Here is a 26,499-nt window from a genome sequence, read left to right as displayed (position 1 = left end):
CCTAATCATGGTTATTGCCTCAATTAAACAGTTAAGGCCACAGATTGCTCCAAAATGGCTGAATAAGAGTACAGCCTTATAATGCCTAATACATAGCCAGACAGAAGTAGTAATAATATTAAAGGACAACTGCAGCGGAATTACACTTATCCCCTATCCACAGGATAGGGGATAAGTGTTTGATCGCGGGGGGTCCGACCGCTGGAACCCACCTCGATCTCCCTAACGGGGCACCGCCATTAGCGCCCATGGTGACGTAGCGTCGACCTAGAGGTCGACCGTGACGCCCCGTCTCCTCCACGTCCCCATAAAGTTCTATGGGGGATGCGGGGAGGCACGAATGCTGCCTCCCCGCCTCTCCCATAGAGATGTATGGAGGAGGCGTGCCGGCCGCAACGTCATGCTGGTATCCTCGCTCTCCGTCGCTGCCATCACGCCGCTACGTTAAGACGACGAAGGAGCGCCGGCCATGCAGGGGTTCCCGGCACGGAGCAGTCACCGAGGAGGCAGGTAAGGTCCCTCCCGGTGTCCTGTAAGCTGTTCGGGACGCCGCGATTTCACCGCGGCGGTCCCGAACAGCCCAACTGAGCAGCTGGGTTAGTGTCACTTACGCTTCAGACACGGCGGTCAGCTTTGGTCACCGCGTCTGAAGGGTCAATACAGGGCATCAGCGCGATCGATCGTTGATGGCCGCAGGGACCGCCGTGATAGGACAGGTTTTAATGTGTATTTGCCGTATAAGACGCACCAGCTCCCCCCCCCCCCCCAGTTTGGGGAAGAAAAAGTGCGTCTTATATGGTGAAAAATACGGTAACAGGAAGAGGCAGGGCCACCCACAGCCCAACAGGTTCATTATAGTTAATGTCAGATATTGGCATAGATTATTACAGTCATCTACGCAAGCTCATATTGCACCTGATAATAAACACTTTGCATTAGGACTGATGTGTGAAAGACTAGTCATAATAAAGTGTTGGGTTCACATGTAGTATTTTGGTTAGTTCTTTTTAATCAAAAACCAGAAGTTGAACCAAGACACAGAAGAATTGGTCAATTTGCACCTTTTTCTGTGTTTTAGCTAAAATACTGTCCAAATACTGACCACTGAGAAATGCTAAAACACACATACAGAGTTTAAGGGTAAGTTCACATTTCCGTCACAGATTTTGTTCAAATAACTTGACAAAAAAACATGGTAAGCACTATTTTTCCATCTGACTAAAATCCAGTAAAATGATGGATGCCAGCTAGAATATCAATTATTGTCAATTGGATTCAAGCAGGCAACATTGGCATCCATCATGCAGCAGATTTGGGTCTCAGTCTGGATGACATATCAAAAGTTTATATACAGACAATAATGCTTTAAGGGCATTCAGGGCCGGTTTTAGGCTTAGCGTGGCCCTGGGCAAAATCAAAAGTGGGGCTCCAAAAGTCGTAATAGTGCACTAACCAGATTTGCACATTTTTGGTCACTTCATATACCACAAAAAATATCTAAAAAGCAATTGAAAAGTCCCATCAAAACAAAAAATGGTACTGATAAAAACTACAAATCACAGCGCAAAAAATTACCCTCATACATCCCCATATACAGAAAAATAAAAGTTATAGGGATCAGAATAGTACAATTTTAAGCCTAATTTTTGTACAAAAACTAAAGTAGTAAAAAGAAAAACCTATATAAATTGGGTATTGTTGTAACCGTATGGACCTACAAAATAGATAAAGTGTGTCGTTTTTACTAAAATGTGCACTGCATAGAAACAGATGCCCCCAACTTTTACAAAATGGCGTTGTAATATTGAGGTTCTGAACCAGTGCGTAGTATAACAACATGCCTGCTACCCATCACCACTGCAAGCAGCCACTGCTCTTTGTGGCAGAGGGCAACACCACCATCGCGCCTGATCCTAAGGTGGTGAGGGTGGTGTGATGGAGTTCCATGCGCCCCAGACAAATTTGCGTCCGTTTCCAAACCGGCTCTTCAATATACATTTCTTGCCTCCACCTCCCCGCTCTGTATTACTGGCTACTGCGTGCGTGCTGCTGCAGCCTCTGATCCTCCCACCTGCCTGACTTCCATCCTCCTGCTAGTTTTTTTACTCCCATCACCCTTACACACTGCCGTTGCTACCCATCGAGAATGGCCATTAAAGTCTCTTTTTTTCTGAAGAATTTAACGGTCGTTCTTGTGACGGGGAGCAACAGGCAACAACGGGTCCCGGCGGCACCCATTTACCATTATGGGTGCCGCCCCAGGCGCCATTATTTTTAGATGGGATTAGTGGGAGAAAAAGACCCCGGGCTTCTTCATACATCCCCCCCCCCCCCCCCTTTGAACTATCAGACACACTTTGTAGTCTACCTTCATCTGGGGCAAGTCTTTCAGTGTTTTACCTCCTATTTCTTGGCTCGAACGGTAGTTAGCTTTACCCTACTTACCAGTGGTTCTCATCCCCAGTATCTATACTAAATTTCTTATTAAGTTGTCTCCCACCATGCCTAGTTACTTGCATGCTTGAAGCAAGTAGCTATGTATCACATTTACTAAAAAGGAGGTCTTGTCTAAGCTCTCCTTGGGCTTTTCTTGGTGTATCAGACTACAGAAGAATTCCTGTCCCATATATGGGTTACTTGCCCGAAAATAGATCCCCTACTGGAGAAATGTCCTCCCCATGATAAAACAAATTACAGGGACATCTATCCCATTGTATAGTCCTTTGTTCCTACAATGGCCGCTACGTCAAGCATCCCACCCTCTGATATCTGATTTGGCCACCCAAATATTGATGGCAGCAAAATTGTAAATTCCCGCTACTTGGCGATCCATGGAACCTCTGACATTGGTCGCCTGTGTGACCAAGGTAGATGCCCGGTGTCACTTAGAAGAATTAGCTAGCTGGGAATTTGCATCACACTGAGGGACATTTATCATTGTTGCTTTGATATGCAAGTTCTGAAGGCATTTTTTTTTTTGCTTTAGTATTGCTTATGTGCTACATATTTACCCTACTATCACAGGGGGTTGATAAACTTGCTGCATATAAGCAAAACAAAAAAGTCGCAGCTGAGACTTTTGTGAGACATTTTTGCCACTTTTTAAATTTGCTCACGTTTTGTACTCCAGGTCAGACCTGGAGCAGACTTGCAACTTTTTGTAAGGGGTTTTGCCTACATGCGACTTTCGCACATCATAAATACCTGACCACTGCAAAGTGAAAACTGAAATTTGCTTAGGTATGGCTGTTTGAAACTTTTTGCTTACTCACAAAAGTCGCACAAAAAAAAGCTTAGGCGCATGGGCAACTTTTGTTCGCAAAAAATAAAAAAGGCTCTAAATACCTTAATAAATGTCAATAGAGCCTACAGTGAATGGCTCAGGCCAGTTACTGATAAATGTAGAGCTAGAACAAAGAGGTGAAGATATGATGTATTTATACTAGCCCCTTTCCTTTCCTTATTCTTCATTTAGGTTTCTTGTAAGAAACGTCAACTGTCTGGGCATTTCCGGCCCTGTATATAGATATGATCTTAGACTTGTTCACTTTATGTTTACTTTACTTTACCTAAATGTAATACAAATTGTCTCTCTAGCTTTCTTTACTATACCAATGGTTCATGGACTGTTTTTCTATTCAGTACGCATGTGTATGCTGTGATATAAGGCCTGCATGCCGCATTGCAGACACCTTCAATCTTCTCATGTGCACTAATTTGTATTGTATTTTGTTGTAAAAAATATATAAAACTATAAAAAAATGAAAAGAAATAGAGAGCATTGAGAACAGTGAACCAACAGTGTAGTTATCAAAGCCTATACTTTATACTTTCCATATTTGTTTAGAGATACGCCTTTTTTTGTACTGTATCCTTGTTTTTTAAATTGCTCTGTTACTTTTCTTCCAATTTGTGTCTGCCAGCTCAGTCAAAATAATAACATAGGAATAAAAAATATGCAAAAATGTAATTGGTTGTGAAAAACTGGCTCTGGTATGGCAATGCTTTTCCAGGCACGCTTCCACAGCATGATAATAAGTGATTGCCTATATCTTTATTATTGAGTGAGAATTACAGAACTGAATTTCAAAGTTCATTAGAAATTTACCAAATCATATATTTCTAGAGAACAACCTCCATATAAGCTGCAAGTCAGCCCTGTCTGCATCACTTATGTAACTAAAGAAATTAATAAATAAAGCCAAGCACGAGATAAAATGTAAGTAAGCATTTGAGACGTAGAAGTACATTTCCCTCTGAATTAATGAAAGTGGCAGTGGCCTGCGGTGAGACAGTTCTAGATTCGCTTTGAAGTCAGAATAGAGATTTCAGGCTGGTGATTTTATTGATGATAATAACACTCAGCTTATTGCTGAAGCAATTACTTTTAGTGTGTTTCTGGAATTGCTGTTATGTCTTGCACTTGCACACTTATCAATTCAGCCATCAAAAATCTCATTCGGATGGGATGATGCATTTTCAAGCAGTACTGGAGCAGCTTTAACTGCTTTGCCCAAGAGAGAAGAAATCCAGTGGACTAGAGGCATCTAGGTTCCTCCAAGTGTTTTATTCACTGTGCTTACAGCACACGGACAAGTATATAAGGAAAGGGTGGAGGATAAAAGACTTCTGTTTGCTTATTTACTTTCTCTCTTTAACAAAGAATTACATTTTAATATAAAGAAAGTATGAATATATGATTTGAGAATTGAAAGCAAAAACACTTGGGAGAATGTTTTTTTAATCATCTGTTCCCCAATCAGTGGCCAAGAGTGGCTATTAGGCCCATTGCATGTGCCTCCAAAGCTTTTCGTAGCTGTAGTCACTCATATGAATCAATAGCAATAGATGGCCATAGAGACTCGTCTATTGTTTAAATCAAGTTTTTATGTTAACCATATTTTTTCAAAAAAATTTTGGGTGATTTTTTTCCAAATTTAAATTTTAATATAATTTTTTTTTGTTTTAAATAATAATCCTAAAATGTTTCATTCTGGCCAAAAGGTCTAAAGCTGAGACTTCCTGTTCAGATCACTTCCCAGCAGTGCCCTCCCTATCAACACAGACAGGGGTACAGTTAAAGGTGACAGTAGTATATAGATAACAGAGGCACACACAATAGTTGTGGCTCACAGATCATTCTTCCCTCCCTCTTGAACAGTGTTTCTCAAGCATGGTCCTCAAGACCCCCCAACATGTTTTCAGGATTTCCTTAGTCTTTCATAGATGATAAACAGTAACTGTGGTGATGCCTGATTCACTAAACATAATTATATCACCTGACTAAGGAAATCCAGAAAACATGACCTGTTGGGATGTCTTGAGGGCCGCGCTTGAGAAACACTGCTCTAGAATCACTTCTGAAAAGGTCAACAAGCATGCACAAGCACCTTTTCCATTTCATGTGAATGGGACAGCTTCAGTCTATTGTGGTCTATGGCCATGGGGCTTGCTGTAAAGCATATTACTAAGTGCTATAAAAACAGTTAAGGCAATATGGCTGTCCTCATAATAATGTACAAGAAAAGGAAATTTAAAACATTTTTAAAAAAAGATTAGGAAAAAAAACATTTATCTGGCTCAAATCAGTTAAAGAAAATCTAGATGACACATCACCTTTAAGCTGGCCATACACACAAGATGTTTCTATCTCTCCCGATCCCACTATACATGCACACTTGGCTCTGCTGGGACACCTATGATGGCATGACAATCAATGGCAATGATTATGTCTCTGGAACCGTTTTTTCTGACATTTTTTGTCGCATCTCAAGAAGCCAAATACACATTAGATGGCTAACTAATCTAGCCAAAATTGGTGGGTTCAGCTAATAGTTATCTAGTGGTTGTGGCCAGCTTCACAGAAGGAGGAAAACCGTCTAGTGACATCTGTATGTAGCCCCCCAGTAAGCTAATATCTGACCCTCAGAACAAGACTAGGGAGGACATCCAAACCAGAGACACCCATCTATAAACAACACTTTTTTTTTCATTGAAAGTAATCTTATTTAGATTCAGATGTCAGATAAAGATTTACTGCAACATAACAAAATAAATATCACATCAGGAGCATAGCATACTTCAAAAGCAAAGAACCTATACTATGTATATTATACACTGCACTCCACCATTATGCCAGTAAAGCTACATAAGCGATTCAGTGTGCAACGAAAATAGGTAAAATAGGGCACAGGAAGGGAATCCCAGCAGGGGAGGAGGTTGCTAGCATGAAAAAGGAATGTGTGGGGTACTAGTGGGGGCGCATCTACAATTCCATACCCCTTGACTTCTTTACTCTGATCCTCTTTTTGGTATACATTACTATCTATGGTTAAAGCCACACATGCTCCATGAGTTGTTGCTATTTTTTTGTTTTTCTGAAAAATTTCCAGCTGCTTTAGAGACTAGAAGCGTGATAATCATTTATTTGGTATTGTGATGTTTAATTTCTTTACTTTTAATCAGCACCATGCGTCTTATTGTGATATTTTCTCATATGTTGCTACTGTATATTATTCAAAGTTACTAGCAGCAGGGGAGTAATAGTCATCATCATTTATTATTAACAGGACATGTGTCATCCAGAGGCTAAGCATTGTAGCTCCCATGCATAATGGTTTTAGCTATCCATTAGCTTTTTAAGTGTTTTACATTTTTAGTGTCTTTATATATCTTTGTATTGTTCAATAATAATTTATCATTGTGTTCTAGTGCTTTTTTTTATCTACATTTGCAAATGTATTTTTCTTTTATTTTTGCGCTTATATAAATTTTTTGTATGCATTATTTTTTTCAAAGTTCAAAAATCCGTCATTTTGACCCTTTGGTGTTGCTAGACCATTATTTAAAGTGATGGATGCAGTGGTCACGAATTTATTACCTGCGTGTTTTAGAGTTTTGCGCAAATTTTGCCGCAACTGATAGGGAGAGAGAGAGAGAGGGAGAATAAGGTAGAGAATAAGAATGTTTAAAGACATAAAAAGTTAAAAATGTAAAAAATATTCAAAGGAAAAGTAAAGCAATTGTCCATATGAAACAATCAGATGTATTATTTAAGGTACAAAAAAGAAATGGTAAAGATATAAGAAACAATAAGATTGATAGCAATGGCCAACATCTCACAATTTCATGTGCCAAGTTTAAAAAAAATATCCGACAAAGTGATGATAACATAATAATAAAAAAAATAAAATAAAAAAAAAGTGAAGGGTAAAAAAAATAAATATATATATATATATATATATATATATATATATAGATATATAGATATATATACATATTCAGCTAAAACCTGTCTCTTGAACAATAAAGTTTTTTTTCCTGTCCTGCGGCAAGGTAAACCACTATTCAAATGTGAGGGAGACTCTTAGACTCTTCTTTTAGATATTAATTTGCCTGAAAATTAAAACTAAAACAAATAAAACCTCAAGATGTCTCTGCATATATCCTATAGCAACAAATTGGTGTGCCACCATAGATCTTGAGGGAGGCAGTTTTTTCTGGCTTTGGGTGGCCATAGGTGTTTGAGGCAATGCAGGCAGAGATTTAGACTTCTCACACTGGATCACAGTTAAAAGGCAGAGTGGGAGGTATTAGCTTTCTGCTGATGAGAATTAGAGACAGGAGCCCTTTAAGGTAGTGGAGCAAGAGTCAGTGAAGGATGTGTGCAAGATGTGTGGCTGAGGAATTGAGTTAAGAAGTTATCTATAGACATTGCAGGAGAATTATGGAAGTCCTCTGTTGGACATTGTCTTTTGAAGTTAAGAGCATGAATTTAGTGCATTTGGTCTGAATCACTGTGAGCCACACTCTTGTGCCAATGGCACACGGTCAGAGAATGTGTATGGCACAACCTTAGTTATATACAATCGCCTAGTAAACTGATAAGTAGCAATCATTTGCTAGATACAGAGGCAAAGATAGTCTTAAACTAGAAACTTTTAGTGTAGTAGCAATACTTTAGTGAATATAGGACAAAAGTTCCCCAGGCCAATAAGAAATGTCCTTATATAAAGTGCAACAGCATTTTCAGTGCCACTAAAAAGTAGATATGTGGCTTTGCAATATGGAGATATGGCACACTCAGTCTAGTAACATAGTAACATACAGCACCAGTCAGTAGGTAGATGTGCGTATATACAGTGGCAGCTGTTGGGCAAAAGAAAAGGGCCACCTTGATGTTAGGGAAAATAGTGGTAGACTTGGGATGATATTAAGTAGCATTTCATTCTTGGACCCAGTGTCTAATGTCTTAGGCTAACCCTGACTTTGGTCATCCTGGGCACATGCATTGGACCTCTGGCCTGCTTCCCCGGGCTAACTCCACTTTCAACTGCATTTATGTTCTCGGAATATTTGGTAATGTTGTAATATAGTCAATATAATGTTGTAGTGGCCACGGTATGGCAATATAATTTAGGCATTGTATGGTTGTGTTATTGGTAATACTGGTCTTTGTTAAGTGCATTTTGTTCAGTAAAACTATAGAGGTAATGTGTCATTATATGGTGAAAATATTAAGTCTTAGTATAGCAGGGCGTACCTGTACGTCCCCATTTTAGAGTCCTTAATGACTGAGGGCCTATTCAGCAGGCATCCCGGCACATCGCCGAGGGGGGTCCTTCGTTGGTCAATTCAGACTGGCAATCTGTGGTGATTCCAGGTTATACGGGTCTCCTGTGACCCAGAAAATAAGGGGGATTGGGGGTGTCTAAGACACCTACAATCCCCCTGAAGGGATAGGAGTGAGGTGGCAGGGGTGCCACCTCTCCTATCCCTGCTATTGGTCGGTCAATAGCAGATCGGGGGCGGGGGGTTAAAGTGCGGTTCCCCCGTTCTTCCCACCCACAGTAGTTCGGGCAGAACAGGGGAACTGTAGTGGAACTGGCACTGGAGGATCACTTACCATCGGTGGGGAACGTCAGCGGCGGCAGTAGGTGGATGTAAAGTGCTCTGTGGGCGAACTACCATGCTCAGAAGAGAAGGAGCGCCATTTGGCTTTTGGAGAGAAAATTTGTCCGGAATTGAAAGCCATGTGTGTTTACAAAGCCCCCATAGTGCCAGAACAATGGACCCCCCCACATGTGACCCCCATTTTGGAAACTACACCCCTCACGGAATGTAATAAGGGGTACAGTGAGCATTTACGCCCCACAGGTGTCTGACAGATTTTTGGAACTGTGGGAGTGTAGTTTCCAAAATGGGGTCACATGTGGGGGGGGGGGGAGTCTACTGTTCTGGTACCACGGGGGGCTGCGTAAATGCTCATGGCCCCCAACTTCCATTCCAAACAAATTTTCTCTCCAAAAGCCCAATGATGCTCCTTCTCTTCTGAGCATTGTAGTGCAGCAGCAGAGCACTTTTTTCTGTTCTGGCACCATAGGGGCTTCCTAAATGCGACATGCCCCCCATAAACCATTTCTGCAAAATTTACTTTCCAAAAGCCAAATGTGGTTCATTCTCTTCTGTAGTGCACCAGCAGAGCACTTGACCTGCAAACATGGGGTATTTCCATACTCCGAAGAAATGGGGTTACAAATTTTGCAAGGCATTTCCTCCTATTACCCCTTGTAAAAATGTGAAACTTAGGGAAAAAACTGCTTTTTAGTGAAAAAAAAATTTTCATTTACACATCCAAATTTAACGAAAAGTCGTCAAACACCTGTGGGGTGTTAAGGCTCACTGTACTCCTTTTTTACGTTCCCTGAGGGGTGTCGTTTCCAAAATAGTATGTCATGTGTTTTTTTTTTGTTTTTTTTTGCTGTTCTGGCACCACCTTCCTAAATGCCTCTCAAAAACCATGCCCCCCCAAAAAGCATCCTTCCCTTCTGAGCCCTCTAGTGCACCCACGGAGCACTTTACATCCACATATGAGATACTCGAGAAAAATGGGATTACAAATTTTGGGGGGAGTTCTCTCCTTTTACCCCTTGTAAAAATTCAAAAAATGGCTCTACAAGGACATGCGAGTGTAAAAAAATTAAGGTTATGAATTTTATTCCTCATTTTGCTGCTATTCCTTTGAAACACCTAAAGGGTTAACAAACTTTCTGTCATTTTGAATACTTTGAGGGGTGCAGTTTTTATAATGGGGTAGTTTATCGGGTATTTCAAGCATGAAATCCCCTCAAATCCACTTCAAACTGAACTGGTCCCTGAAAAATTCTGATTTTGAAATTTTTGTGGAAAATTGCTGCGGAACTTTGAAGCCCCCTAATGTTTTCCAAAAGTAAAAACATGTAGTCATATTGGGGGAGATTTATCAAAGGATGTAGACTGGTTTTTCCCATCTAAATTTGTCACACAGAAAGTCGCAGTCTAAATATGTGAGACTTTTTTGCGACTTTTGCTTTAGAGGATTTTTAGAACATGATGCATTCTAGTCTATTTTAGACGGAAAAATGCATTGGTGCTGAATTTATCAATAGCGACTTTTCAGCGACAAGTCGCATCTTCTGAAAGTACGCTGAGATGTCAGACCATGTTGGAGCAAGTTTAAAAACGGTCTAAAGCATAGATCCTGAAGTTTGTGCGCAGAATTTATCAAGAGCCGTGCGACTTTTGATAAATTAAGTGCACAATAGACCAGCCTAACGCTCTGTAGTTTGTTCTATATTGATGCGGGACATAGAAAGCTTTGATAAATCTCCCCCATTGTATTTGTGAATCAATATAAAATGTATTTAAGATATCCATTTTCCTTTCAAGCAGAGAGTTTCAAAGTTGGAAAAATGCATAATTTTCAAAAATTTCATGAAATTTTGGGATTTCTCACCAAGAAAGGATGCAAATAACGATAAAAATTTACCACTATGTTAAAGTAGAATATGTCACGAAAATACATTCTCTGAATCAGAATAAAGACTTAACTCTAGCAATACCGTAATGTTCATTAGTATTTAAACCTGTTATCCTCATAACACAGGTAAAATATTTTCTGGGTTAACGAAATTTTATTTTCAAATGATGTCCATTATAGCCTTGTTTATGATTGGTAGCTTATCTCTCCACGGTGGCTTCTTTCTAAGGCCTCTGAAGCTCTATTAATGTGATTACATAAGTGGTAGTAGTGCCTGAAGAGCGGCAGTTCCTTATCTGACCACACAGACTATGTCAGCTATTACAGTATAAATTACTGCCATGAATACTTTATAGTTACTTCATACACAGGGTGATGAGTGTCCTTCAGCACATTCCTTGGACCATGTGTTTTATGGACTCTTTCTGAAATGAATGTCTTTCACTTTGTAACACTTCATCTGTTTATATTGCTATGCAAAGGTCAGATATGATAAGTGCAAGTATGTCTACATTAATACAAGCAGACCCTTTGTATCTTCTACTCATTCTGTACAGCGCTTGTTTTATATTGTAAACTCCAAAATTAAAAATAGAAATATTAGATATCTGAAAAACACAATTTAGTAGCTGCCCCAAGTCATAATGCTACCAAAAAGTAAATCTGGATAAAAGCTAAATGTTTACTTGTTCCTAGACTAATACTTCAAACGTATGGATTTATAATAAAACCTTTATAACATTTTTGGAGAAACTTTCAAAATAATTTAAGTTAGTATACATTGTATAGAACTTTTCTGTCAAACATGAAAAGACACCACTATTCTAAAAATGCATAGTGGGGGGGGGGGGGGGGGACTATAAAGATTTTGCAATAGGGCCCTGGAGCAACATGTTCCTTCTCTTATTGTTTCTATATCATTATGGTTCATTGAATTGTAGGTGTTATCCTCCAAGCTGTTCCTATAATACTATAAATACTTACCATAGTGTAAACATCCATATGATTTCATGGATACAAATTATGACATTTTATTTGACATTTGTTTCTAGATCAGTATAACATTAAAGTAAAAGTCCATCCAAAACTAACTTATTCCCTATCCACAGGATAGGAAATAAGTAGCTGATCGCAGTGGGTTCGACCTCTGGGGCCCCTCGCGATCTCTGAAACAGGACCCCGGCTGTCAGTGAGGATCACGTGTCCTCTACCAATAGATGGCACACACTCCATTCATTTCTATGGGAGTTGCGGAGTGCTGTACTCAGGTCTCTTCGGCACTCCCATAGAAGTGAATGGAATGTGTGCCGTCTGCTACAGTTCAAGAGATCGCGGGGGGTTCCAGCAGTTGGATCCACACAATCAGCTATTTATCCCCTATTTTTTGGATAGGGTATAAGTTAGTTTTGGCTGGAGTTCTCCTTTAATATTTTCATTAGTAGAAAGTCTTTGAACGTTACTCAACATTATACATGGGATGGATAATTATTTTTGAAATGTATCCCCTATTTTAACTTTAAGATTCTATCTAAACACTATCATTAATGCCAATACCTTTTAGGCTTCTTTCACATTGCAATTTGGACACGGCAGTGTGACGTCCATCGGGGTAGGAAAAATACATCATGTAACTTTTACGTTCAATAGTTTTTATTGAAATTTTAACAGAGAAAAACATACAACACAGTAAGCACGTGTAGACACAGCTACCGCGATTCTGAACATGGGGTACAAACATTTTAAGGTCGAGTGGTGCGTCCAGTAGTGTTCACCTGACAAAATAAATTGTATAGTCTATTCCTGAGCTTTAGGTCAGGGTGCAACAGAAATAGATCAGTAACTTTAAATGTAAACTGGCAACCAACTAAAGAAAAAGAAAAATATAAGAAAAAAAAAAGGAAAAAGAAAATGAAAAAAAAAAAAAGCACATGCCCTATCAATATGGAGATCCGCAGAGTAAGAAGGTATCTATGGAGATAATTACAGTATCTATTTGGCTCGACTCTAAGAAGACATGTAATGTAAGGCAGGGGTTGGAATGTCATCCTTCAAGCAGGGGAACTCGTTGTGATACAGAGTCACGAACAGGAATGAGTGCCACATGGTGTAATGTACCTTTGTAGGTCTAGTGTCTGTAGGGAAGCATGTCATCCGTGGGAACTCGAGCGGAGTGTTCCGCTAGTGTGTGGGTGGAAAATGAGGTGATTGTTCCCACAGGTGCCATCTGATGGAGAATTTCGAGGTGTGGCCTGACCCTCTAGCCAAAATATGCTCAAAATGATAAGTGGTCTGAATTTTACCTATGACTAAATCTATGGAGGGAATAGAGGAAGACTTCCAACATCTAGTCAATACAATCTTAGCAATGATGCATATAATGCAGAATAGGTCCAGATCGTGAGGGGGAATGTTAGGTACGTCCAAAAACAGGAGGACAGAGTGAGGTAGCCAATATGCTGTGCAATTAAACACGGATTTAAGTAGATTCATGACAGCCGCCCAATAGGGAGCAAGCAGGGGGCAACACCACAGGATATGTATGAGAGTGCCTCTGTGACCGCATCCATGCCATGACCTTGGATACATCATTGATAACCTATCAGGAGTAAGATACCATCTGAGTAGGGATTTGTAAGCAGATTCTAAATAGGTCGCGCATTGAAACGCTCGTTTAATGGTTCGGAAGGCTTTCTGCCAGATTTCCATTTCCCATGTGAGATTAAAGTCCCTTTCCCATGCTCTGAGGGGATAAATCTTTTTAAAGTCATCAGAATCATTGAGGGCTATATATAGAGGTTCCAATCTCCCTTGGGAAGACGAAAAGTAGTGGTAAGTATACCTGTCAATTCCCAAGGAGGATGGGGTAAGTGCCTGTAAAAAGTGTCTGATTTGTAGGTAGATGTAAAAATCTTTGCTGGAAAGGAGAAACTCATTTTTTATGTCTGAGAAGGGTCTGACACCATGCTCGTCCATCACCTGTTTAGTGTGGGAAATGCCACCACCAATCCAACCTCGGAGATCTAGGTCGGGAATCTGAGTCCGCAATAAAGAGAGAGGCATGTCCTGAGGGACAGGTAGGCCTCTGGGAGAAGTAGATGATAAGTAAGCAGTCCAAGCACGGTATGAGGCCCCAACCAGAGGATGGGATAGATGTGGCGTTTTAAGCTTCCAGAGAGGCATGAGCATTAGGTCTTTAAGGGTAACTGGCAGGGTAGCGTGACTCTCTAGAGATACCCAAGGGGAGTCCGTAGGGGGGGACCACCAGTTTTTCAGAAAAGACAACGGTGTCGTTAAATAGTAACTTTAAATATCAGGGTTACCTAGCCCACCAGCATCAGTGGACTTAACCAGTATAGAATGGGAGAGCCTAGGGGGTTTATTGGACCACACAAAGTCAGAGAGAAGTTTTTGAGCAGATCTAAAGAAGGAGTCAGGGAGAGATATAGGGAGGGATCGGAACATGAAAAGCAATTTGGGCAGCAGGAACATCTTAAAGGTGGCCACCCGACCCACCCAGGACAGTTCTATTTTAGAGAGCTTCATAATATCCATTTTAAGTTGTTGAAGAAAGGGTTCATAGTTAGAGTGAAAAAGGGACGCATGGGGGTAGGACAGGGAGACTCCAAGGTATGTTATGTCTTTGTCTCTCCAATCAAATGTGTATAGTTGTTTGAGTGTAGTAACCGTCGAAGGGGGTAGGTTAAGCAGCAAAGCTTGAGTTTTTGAAGTATTTAGTGAATAATATGACAACCGGCCGAATTGCGCAATGCGATCCATCACCTTCTAAAGGGAAGATATAGGATTAGTTAACATCAGGATCACATCATCCGCATATAGCGATATGACATGAGTACGACCACCCACTGTCACTCCAGAAATCCCCTGGTCCATGCGGATCGCCTGCGCAAGCAGTTCGATAGACAAGATGTATATTAGGGGAGACAGGGGGCACCCCTGCCTAGATCCATTCGAGATGGGGAAGTCTTCTGATGAAGCCCCAGTAACCAGCACCCTAGCGGTGGGCTGAGTTTAAAGGGCAGAGATGGCAGATAAAATGGGGCCAGAGAAGCCCATAGTGCGTAGGGCCAAGAAGGCAAACGACCATCATAGCCGGTCGAAGGCCTTCTCGGCATCCAGGGCAAGTATCAGTGTAGGGGTCTGGGTACTTTCTATGTGGTAAAGAACGTCTAGAAGATGACGAGTGTTATCAGCAATTTGCCGTTTCGCCACAAAACCAGACTGGTCAGAACTAATTAAATCAGGGAGGACCTTTGCAAGTCGTAGTGCAAGGATTTTCGCATATATCTTCAAATCCTGATTTAACAGGGAGATGGGGCGGAAATTTTGTGCTAAATTAGTGGGCTTACCTGGTTTCGGTATCGTAGTGATCAAAGCTTGTAGGTTCTCCTTAGGCAGAGAACCTGAGGACATGGCTTCGTTACAGAAGGCCAGCAAATGTTGAGACAAAAGTGATGAAAAGGATTTATAATACAGGCTAGTGAACCCATCAGGTCCAGGCGCTTTGTTAGCGGGTAGGGACGAGATTACTTTTTGTAATTCTGGTAGTGCGATGGGTGTGTTGAGGTCTGCAATTTGCTGTTCCGAGAGTGTAGGTAAACATCATGTAACTTTTTTCTTCCCGCTACTGTCGAAAAACAATGGCGCCGGATGGACCCCATAATAGTAAATGGGATCTGTCAGGACCCGTTGTTTCCCATTGTGCCCCGTCACAGAGAACATTTGTTAAGGCCCCAAAAAATTGTGCCTTACGGACTTTCTCTGACGTGGCACAAGGTCAGTGTAAAAGGGGCCCTAAATGGTTAGGAAACTGTCTGTGCATTTATACACACCGTAGAATATAAGGTCACTTCTATTAGACCAAACCATTGATTGTTGGGTTATACAAATTAACTGCAATAGAACCTTGTTTTGAAGATGAGTCCTCATGTAAAACATTGCTTAGCATGGGACACTTTCTCTTGAATATCTCCATGATCAGTGGTCATATTGGTCCCATATAGTGCTACCATAATGCACAAATATTTTCACCATAGTATGCTCTACATTTAAAACCAGCTGCTCTATGTCACCATCAACTAATTTACATGCCAACATGCTTATAGTATCAGACACAAATCTTCCTTTTTGTCCACCAAAATGCCCTCAAGGGTCAAGTGGACAGACTCAACTTCCCTAGTTGCCAGATACAATAATATAAAATATAAATAACACATTATATAGTACAACACTGTATATACATCATATTTCAATGTTCTGTATAGAATGAGGCTCAAAGAAAGGCATGCCATTTTACCCTCCTATACAATTGAAATACCATTTCAATAACATACGCCTTCTTCATAAAATAATTCTGCTCTGTTGCTATGCAGACATGCCTGCGGATCTGTACATTCTACTAAGTATTATTAGTCATTGAGTTATGATTCTTTTTATAGAGTCATCATGTTCAGGGGTCCTTCACTATGCAAAATAGAAAAATACAGTTACAATCACAAACAAGGCTAATATGGATACATAATGAAACATTAAAAATAATATACATACTTATATTAAGGGATAGTGTTGACTTAAAGGGGTACTCTGCCCCTAAACATATTATCTCCTTTCCAAATTATAGGGGATAAGATGTCTGATCATGATCTCCCTGCTGCACCCGGCATAAATATGGAGCGACGGGTGCTCGTTATGTCACAGTTACGCCCACTCGTGATATCATGGCCATGCCCCCTCAATGCAAGTCTATGGGAGGGGGCGTGATGGCTCTCACACCCCCTCCCATAGACTTGTATCGAGGGGGCGTGGCCATGATGTGGCATGGCTTTGACGTCACCAGCTTCCGCCCCACATCGCCAGTCATCCGGCATATACCAAAGTTCGAGTTAATCGGATGTCTGGGGTGCTGCAGTTTAAAAAAAGTTTAAATCACCCCCCTTTTTCCAAATTCCATATAAAAAAATATTTAAAAAAAGGAATAAAAAGTGATCAAAAAGTCCTATCAAAACAAAAATACTGATTAAAACTTCAGATCACGGTGCAAAAAATTTGCCCTCATACTAACCTGTATGCAGAAAAATAAAAAAGTTATAGGGGTCAGAAGATGTCAATTTTAAATGTATTAATTTTCATGCATGTAGTTATGATTTTTCCAAAAGTATGACAAAATTAAATCTATATAAGTAGGGTACCATTTTAATCATATGGACCTACAGAATAAAGATAAGATGTCATTTTTACAGAAATTTTTGCTGCGTAGAAACGGAAGCCCACAAAAGTTACAAAATGGTGTTTTATTGTCAGGAACTGGACTAGTATGCGGGTAGGATACGGGTAGTGGATCCCTTGTGTCTGTGAGGCGATGACGTGGGCCGTACCAGGGGACCGGTTCTAAGAAGTTACTGGTTTTCACCAGAGCCCACCGCAAGGCGGGATGGACTTGCTGCGGCGGTAACTCCCAGGTCGTATCCCCTGATAGCGACTCAACCTCACAGACAGCTGAGATAGGTGTGGTACACAAGGACAAGGCGAAGGCAAGGTCGGACATAGCAAAAGGTCAAGGCAGGCGGCAAGGTTTGTAGTCGGGGCAACAGCAAAGAGTCTGGATACACAGGCTAGGGATACACACAAAACGCTTTCTCAGGGCACTAGGGCAACAAGATCCGGCAAGGACAGGAAGGGGAAGTGGGTTTTTATACATTAGGACTGATTGGGCCAGGCACCAATTAATGGTGCTCTGGCCCTTTAAATCTCAGCAAGTTGGCGCGCGCGCGCCGGAAAGAAACAGCGGCGGGAGGGCGGTGAGTGACTTGGGATGCGATCCGTGAGCGGGGACGTCCCGCCACACGGATCGCATCCCCGCCGCTGACAGGGGGACAGTGCTTTCGGTCAGGAGCAGTGACCGGAGCGCTGTTAGAAGGAGGACGCCGCGAGCGCTCCGGGGAAGCAGCGGGACCCGGAGCACTCGGCGTTACATTTATCTTCAATTTTGTCGCACAATTATTTTTTTTCCTGTTTCGCCGTAGACGTTTGGGTAAAAGGACTGATGTCATTGCAAAGTAGAATTGGTGGTGCAAAAAATAAGCCCTCAAATGGATTTTTAGGTGCAAAATTGAGAGGGTTATAATTTTTAACCATCAAACAATGAAGCTTTATTGATTACTCAAAGAAACAGCCAAAATCAGCGCATAAAAATATAAACAGAAGGTTCGAAAACCTCAGAACAACAGTAACAAGTAGGTCACACAAAAAAAAAGAAAAAGGTAAGTATCAACAAGAGAGATCCATGCAGATAAAATACATGAAGCAGTAATAACCATACAACGTAAGACAGGAATATCAAATTATCTATACACAGCAGAAAAAAACACCCCAACTCCCCTCCCCCAACCCACTGTCCAACCCCCCCCCCCCACCTCCCATCATCCCGAATATCAGTACAAGGAGAAACTATGCGTCATATTAGGGCAATGTGGGGAAGTAAGCCAAGGTTCCCATGCCAAGTTAAATCTATCTACCAAGTCTTCACGGATTGCCGCCAACTTTTCATATAACATAATTGCATTGATTCTATCTATTACCACCGAGAGAGATAGGACAGGCTGTTTTCACTGCGCTGCAACATGTATCCTTAACGACCCTAAACGGCATCCTCGATGGTTTGAGGCTCAAGAGGCAAAAGGCAGGGGTACGAGGCACCCCGACCTCCGGCTTCGAGGTCAGTATGTCCAAAATTTGATTCCATAACACGGATACAGTGGGGCAATTCCACCAGGTGTGAAACATCGTACCTCTAGCCCCACAGCCCCTAAAGCACAGAGGGGAAACTTAAGGATATATTCGATGGAGTCTAGTAGGGACTTTATAGGTACGGTGAAGTATCTTCAGAGATGTTTCTAACAAGGATATCTGCCAACTACCCTTACTAATAGTAGTACAGCAGTCTCTCCACTGTGAGGTAGAAAGCGTAGAGTGAATGTCCCCTTCCCACTCAATCATGTATTTTAACTTTTTATCCAGGGGAGGAGCGTTAAAGTGTGAATAAAGTATTGAGAGGAGACCTGGTGCGCTAGAGGAATATAACATATGTCTCTCAAACGAGGTAGGTATAACTGGAGAGCTACGATGAATATGGGACTTATAGAAAGAGACAATCTGACAGGCCCGGAACCTCTCCCTCGGTGGAACTTCATGTCGTAAGCACAGGGAATCTAAGGACGGCAACATTTGGCCTACTAAAAAATGATGCAGGTACCTCAATCCCTTACTCAGCCACCAGTGAAAGGAAGTAAGAGTTAAGCCAGGGGGAAAAGAAGGATTGGAAAGAAAGGGCAGAAGAGGTGAAGGCACCGACTGCATACGGAACTTAAATCTCACCTGACGCCACAGAGAAAGGGCGTACAGAGTGACTTGGGCTGAGGAAGGTAGCAAGGACGCAACAGGGCACGTAGTCCACATCAATGAGGGCAGCGAATGTGGAGAGACCAGAACCCCCTCCAACTCCACCCACCTTGGAGCCCCCACTGAAATGTTAACCTGCGCTAATTGGGCAATACGTGCGGCATAATAATATTTCAAAAGGTTGGGCACCGAAACACCCCCCACTCTTTTATTATAGTACATAAGGGTCCTATTAATTCTTAGAGCCCGGTCAGACCAGATATGGGTTATGATTTTTAAAAGGTGAGGAGGAAAAAACGAAAGTGCAAAAACAGAAAAATGCTTGGTCCTTAAGGGGTTAAAGTTTAGATATTCCTAAACCATCTCTATGATAGAGACATCAGTCAAAAATATATTGAATGGGAGCAGAGTTGTTATGTTGCTGTTTACTTAAGTTGTTATATCGTTCCACTACAAGTTAAATATTTATGCCTTGTTCAGAACATAGTCCAAATTCCTATCTAATTGATGGCATGATCTCATTAAAGAAAATTGTATGTTGCATCTTACCGAGCACTCTCTCTAAACCCCCATCTGGAAGTGTTAAGCAAATCAACTTTTTCTTACTGGTGCTGAATGGCTGAATAATGATCATCTCAACCTTTTAGCTCACGAAGCAGTCATCAGTCATAGATCTTGAAATAATATTTCTCCAAGAAGAACGCCATTAATTTACATATAGAATATGCAGTTCTTGATATGAGTAGCAAAGTGGCATAATGTGTGTTTATAGCCCGCTGCAGTGCTCTGCTATGAATGAGAATGTTTTATCTACCATCTGACGTGTTGCAGTTGCTGTGAGATGGGATTGGGGAATTGGGAATATTTCATGTAATATTTTAGATACTAGGTTAGAGTTTTGCTTTCTTCTTCTAATACATCAGACTGTATACATCCCCAGGCAAAAAAAAAAAACATGGAGTCACCACTCTAAGGGAATAGTCACCAACCATAGCAAATACACAAATCATAGAAATAACACAACAACAATTGTTGTCATAACGTAATATTATAGTTTTTTAAAACCTCAAAAAGATAAAAACAATGTTCACAAATAGTAACATATAGACTATATAGATCTAAGAGCTTCATATTGATTTAGTGAAAGCTATATGAATAAACTAAATACACAAAAATCACTTTAAATGGCTATATGCCACAATATAAAACTTACCAATAAAATAAAAGAGATGCTGAAGCCATATTGATAGTATATACAGTGGTACTTGCAAGTTTGTGAACCCTTCAGAATTTTTTACCCTACCCTGCCCATTTCTCACACTGTGCCCCTTTATCTCTAATCAGCGAGCCATATACAACCACAATAGAGGTGGCAATTCTGGCATTTCAAAATTGATGGCAGTCCCATAGTCTTCCATTTTAAATCTGTATACTGCTTATAATAGCTGAGCAGAGATGAAGGGGCAAACCGTGTACGGCCTCACACTTCTCCCCCTTCATTATAACCAAGTCTTTGTTTTCTTTGCAAAAGTGGCTAAACTTCTCATTTTGTCATTATGGGATATTGAGTGCAGAATGATTGGGGGGAAAAAGAGCATGGGGGTGCAACATAACAAATGTGAAAAAGTGAAAGAGTGTGAAAACTTTCCTAATGCATTCTATGATTAATTAGTTATTTATAATGTACTATCATATATGTTTGCTAGCAGAGTACCCGGCATTGCCCAGACTTCAGACCTAAACCCTGTGGAAGATGAAATTCAACATATGAGATAGGGCTGGGCGGTATGACCAAATGTGTGTATCACGGTATCTTTGTAACTTTTGGCGGTTCCACGGTATATAACGGTATTTTTTGCAGCTCGCAGTATAGAGTGTCAGCGCCGGCGGCCGCAACAAACAGGAGGATGAGGAGGGCAGCGCTTGCGGGTGGCATGTGAGTAGTACCCCGATGGGGACAGTGCAGCGCTGGGCTGATAATTAATTGGGGGGGGGGCAGAACAGCGCTGATAATTCATTCATTGCCGAAGGGGAGGGGCCAAACGGGTATTGCGGTATGGGTTAAAATTCATATCGTGCAGCCCAAAAATTCCGGTATTCGGTATGAACCGGTATACCGCCCAGCCCTAATATGAGAACACTCTTGTCCTCATATCTTATCCTTTTGTCCCAACCTCATATTCCATCCTCATATCTTGACCTCATATTCCATCCTCATATCCCAACTTCATATCCCATCCTTATATCCAATCCTCATATTCTGTCTTCATGTCCCAACCTCATATTTCATCCTTATATCCCTAGTTCATGTCCAACCCTCATATCTCTTTCTCATATGCCGACCTCATATCCCATCCTCAGAGGGGGCTGAGCTGTGATGAAGAGATTGTATACCAAAAATAAAAGAGGCACGTTTTTGTGGGGCGTGGCATGCAAGACGGACCAATGCAAAAAGAGGGTTTAAAATAAAAGGTGTTTGTGTATGGGTGTGGCTTTGTGGGAAAGTAGTGGCTTGCAAGCCAGACCAATGCACAATAACTGGCTGAAAAAAGATGGGGGCATAGCTTGGGATTGGGAAATTTAGTGGAGTAAGGTGGGTGGGGCTTACAAGAGGAGGTTTGGCTAATGGGATGGAATTTGCCTTGCAAGTTGGACTGATACACTTATTTAGCTTGTGGTGTAATTTGCAGATAGTCCTATAGACTTGCTTGCGAGTTTAGACAAAAACCCCAACCCTTGCAAATGGGAGGTACTTAAGGTTATGTTAACTCTGCTATATTTTTAGTTGACATGTAAGTAACATGTATACCAAGTTGCATCAAAATGGCAGTGATGCTGGAACATACATAGATACACACGGTGAGTTATAAATACATATATATGTATATATATATATATATATATATATATGTCAAATTATTTAATAGAGAATATAAAAACTTACATTTTTCTGTGCAATATTAGTGAGGCCACCACAATATAGTTACTTTGTATAATATGCATATATTCTATAAACCTGTTTTTCATAAAACTATTGCTTAGTATGGCTTCTGAAGTGGCCTGTAGCCTTTTATCCAGCCGATGAGCCAAGCTGAGGTTTTCTTCTGATCCAGCTCAAGACAACTGCCTGCAGAAAGCCGGAGCAGATGCACTAATAAGGTGTTTGACTGCTTTCTACTTCCCATTTAAGTTCCAGTAGAGAGGCTTTACAGCGCCTGCAGAGAAGCTGTTAACAAGCTGATGTCCCTTGTGGCAACATGGGATTGCTGGAGTTTCAAAAGAAAGCTTGGAGTCATGCTGACATGTCTTGCATTGCAGTGACAAATTGTTAGATCAACCCCCTGTGCTGCTGAAAGGAGCAGACAATTTTCTTGATGTCTACAATGATCATAGTCATTCATCCAGTGAGTGATATATCTAACTATGGACACAAATGCCTGGCTTATATTTTCTTTACCTATATGATGTTGCATTCAACACAAATGCACAGGTTCCTGATAGTACAAATAGCTGGTGTATGAATATTGAGCATGACATAAATAGGTTCTGTTGGCACATAAGTCTAGATGGATTTGCATCATACAATATTCATAGACTACTCATTGTAAAGCTTACAGTCCTAAACCCATTTTGGTAAAAGCCCCTGCTGACAAAGGAAACAGATGATAAATCACAGAAAATGAGATCAAATTTACTTCACATCACAAAAATGACCAGATTTACTGATACTAAGGTAGGTTAAAATACCACTTGCCGACAGGATGGCGACAACCCCCAATGCTACATAATGTGTACAGGTGCAAAATACTGACGAAAAGCCACTCGGATAATTTTCATTCAGGACGTGGTGGCTGCTTAGTATCATACTTGATACTAGAAGGTGCCATTAGTAACATAAGTGTCAAGCAACCTACTGATCACACAGACAGCTAAGCACATTCTGGGTATATCCCACAAAGTGCCGATACCCCATTTTTCCCTAACAATGCAAGACTGGAAAATAAGTCATTTATTGCAACGTGGTGGCAGGTTTACTTTTGCAAAATTTGCCAGTTTGCGCCAACATATTGAGTTCAAAGGCTGAAGAAAAACAAATTTTGTAAGACCCCTTTAAATGCAACATCATGTGACAATATTTGTGCCACAATTTTGGTGAAAAATAAGCCAAAATATTGGTGGCCTAAACTTAAACAATGGTATCTAAAGATGCCCCAAATATATCAAACAGCATAAGTCACTATGATGAATTTGATGCATTTATAGCTTGTCTGATCCTGTGTTTCAAGGATTAAATACTGGTCTAGTCCAAGTTTACATGATCATGTTGTCTGCATCACAAGGGAGTTGGCATTTTATCAGTGTGTTGGTCTAGAGTATTGAGTCTTGTTATAATACAATGCTAAGGAGGATGGGCGGTGATCTTAGAGGAACAGGAAAAGGTTGCCAAACAATTTGAAGTCCATTAAGAAAGATTATTCACAAGTGAAAACATTTAAAGGGGTATTCCGGACAAAAACATCTTATTCCCTATCCAAAGGATAGGGGATAATATGTCTGATTGCGGGGGGCCCGCTGCTGGGACCCCCCATGATCTCCCTGCAGCAGCCGCATTCTATGTGGGGCTGCGTCTCTAGTTTCGGAAACCTCTGGGTTTCTGGGACTGGGGACGTGACGTCACGCCACGCCCCCTCCATTCATGTCTATGGGAGGGGGCGTGATGGCTATCATGCCCCCTCCCATAAACAGGAATGGAGGGGGCATGGCATTACGTCACATCTCCACCTGGGACTAACGCCATGCAAGCAGCAGTGGTGGGGAATGAGGAAGTATAAGATTTTTTTTAAGTTCAGTTTTCACACTCTATATTTATCTATCTGCCTGAAACCAAAACTGTCTGGTTATGGTATTTAAATATAGGTATTTCTGCATCATATTTTGAGGTAAACATCATTGGATTCACCAAAAACAGTAAGGTTTCAACTACTATCAAGTAGAACAATTTAGATAACAACTTGTACACTCTTGCCTAGCTGCAAAACACTTCAGCATGGTCACAGGGACATATTATGGCACACAAGACAGTAGCTTTTTGTACCTTGTATTTGTCTCTAGACAAAAATAAAACCATGGCATCACTGTGACAATTGTATCTGCAAGGTCTAACTGTACATTACTTTGTTTTTCTGGTAGAAAAGACACAGTCATTGAAAATCAGAAGCCTTGGAAAGTCACTGAATATTCCTTGGAGAGTCATTGCCTTGTTTCTCTGTTTTAATATAGCAACTAGCTGTACAAACCCACACACAAACACACACATAAAGGTACACACACACACACACACATTTATTTTCTTAATTAGAAAGTCAATTAGTCAAGATTAGAATTAGTCAATTAGACATAAAGATTAGAATGTGCAGTAATGCAGTCATCTTGTGTGTTAAGTACAGGGATGTGGCATCGGCATGGTTGTCAGATTATCAAAATTTGGCCTTTTGCCCTTATTATTAATACTAATTTCTTAATTTACATAGCGCTAACATACTGCGCAGTTCTGTGCATAGATTGTCATCACTCATATCATCACCTGGTCATTGTGTGGTTTCGTTTTGAAAAGAGCTGTAACAGTCCAGTCTTAACAGTACAAGAGGCCATTGCTGGAACACAGAGATTTTTCGTCTGATTTCATATAAATCTGTCACAAAAAAAATTGGCATACTACATCTGATTCCAGGTTTTTGAAGGTATTTTCCCTTAGAGAGGTTATCCAGGATTAGAAAAGCATAGCACTTCCTACCAACAACAGCACCACACTTGTGCTCAGGTTGTGTGTGGTATTACAACTCTTCTTCATCCACTTCAATTGGACTGAGTTGCAATATCTCGCACAAACTAAGGACATGAGTGCTGTTTTTGGAAAGAAAGCAGCTATGTATTTCTTATCCTGGATAACCCATGCATTGTTTCTAAAGAGAGACAATTTCTTCATTTACATGGCCCCCATACATACTTAGAAGTTTTAAGCTAAGAAAAGTACAATGTAAACTGTCATGACTGGGGAGTAGTCAGGGAGAGTGAGCCCTAAGCTGTCCCTAGAAACACTCTCCCTGCCTACTTGCCCATCCGCCCTAAACGGCAGATCGACAACCACGGTGCCGGTCCCTCCCTGGGCTAAAGTGCAATAAGCATAAAGGTAACACAATTAATAATATACATAGTCGGTCAAAGGCCAGAAACATAACAGGAAAACTACCAAACAACCAGACAGAATATAATTATTCAATCAGAGCAGGACATAGCATTAAATACAAGAATTTAGGTGCACTACTGTGGTAGATGTATAAAATGACATTGGCTATCCCTCAACACTGATGTTAAAATTGAGACGTTCCCCAGTATATCCTTAGATGAAGGACATACCAGAGCCCGCACACCAACGCCAAGGTTTCTTGAGTGGCACAGGACCTAACACTAAACCTACCTGTGCGTGAGAAGCAAAACCAGGGGCCAGTGGGCAATTACAGCAGCATTAGGCCCGACTTACAGCCTGCTCCCAGTAACCTCAAGTGTGGCTGGGCATACATACAATGGGAGAAGGGAGGCAGACTATAAGCCCCACCCGAGTTGTCTAGTATGTTGGACCTTAATGCTGCCTTAATAGTGATCAAGGCACATTAAATATGGAGTTTGTACACTTCCAAGTATAAGATTTAAACAACAACGAAGACGTAGTCTCAAATGGCAGGAGGTGCTCAACCCCAAATGCAGTTGTGCATATATACTGGGGGAACAGATCCTTCCCTTGGGGTCTGTTGCTAAGGGTGATCCCGAGCATAAAAATGCATACAATGGGGGATGCCTGCAACAGACTACAAGTGCCACAATGGCATCCTACACCAGATAAATGACGTGGATGTGTAACAATTAGAATAAAATACAAGAATTTAGGTGCACTACTGTGGTAGATGTATACAATGACATTGGCTATCCCTCAACACTGATGTTAAAATTGAGACATTCGCCAGTATCCAGGACATATCATTCTAACATACAGATCAGAAACTGGAATCAAGATTAATGGCAGATATGAATAAATGAACAAGACAAGGTATTGAAGTAAACAGCAGAAACCAGAATATGTAGGTGATGAACAGATGGACAGAATGTTAAACACTAAACTTATCAGGAACATAGAACACTGTTCACACTGGGACACAGAACAGAAACTGGACACCCCACTCCACAAAAGGAGTAGACAGCAATAATAACTCCAAATAGTCTTCTAGCCA

The 26,499-nt window shown here is 41.0% G+C and overlaps 1 protein-coding gene across 3 annotated transcripts in view; it reads left to right on the top strand.

The window, feature by feature from the left end:
* SH3RF3 (SH3 domain containing ring finger 3) overlaps positions 1-26,499 on the top strand; it is a 572,673-nt gene that overhangs the window by 444,735 nt on the left and 101,439 nt on the right. The window lies entirely within an intron of this gene.

Source organism: Hyla sarda, chromosome 2, assembly GCF_029499605.1.
Source record: "Hyla sarda isolate aHylSar1 chromosome 2, aHylSar1.hap1, whole genome shotgun sequence".
Taxonomy (NCBI): Eukaryota; Metazoa; Chordata; class Amphibia; order Anura; family Hylidae; genus Hyla; species Hyla sarda.
Note: the sequence above shows the minus strand (reverse complement) of the source record. Positions and strands in the feature narration are given on the sequence as shown.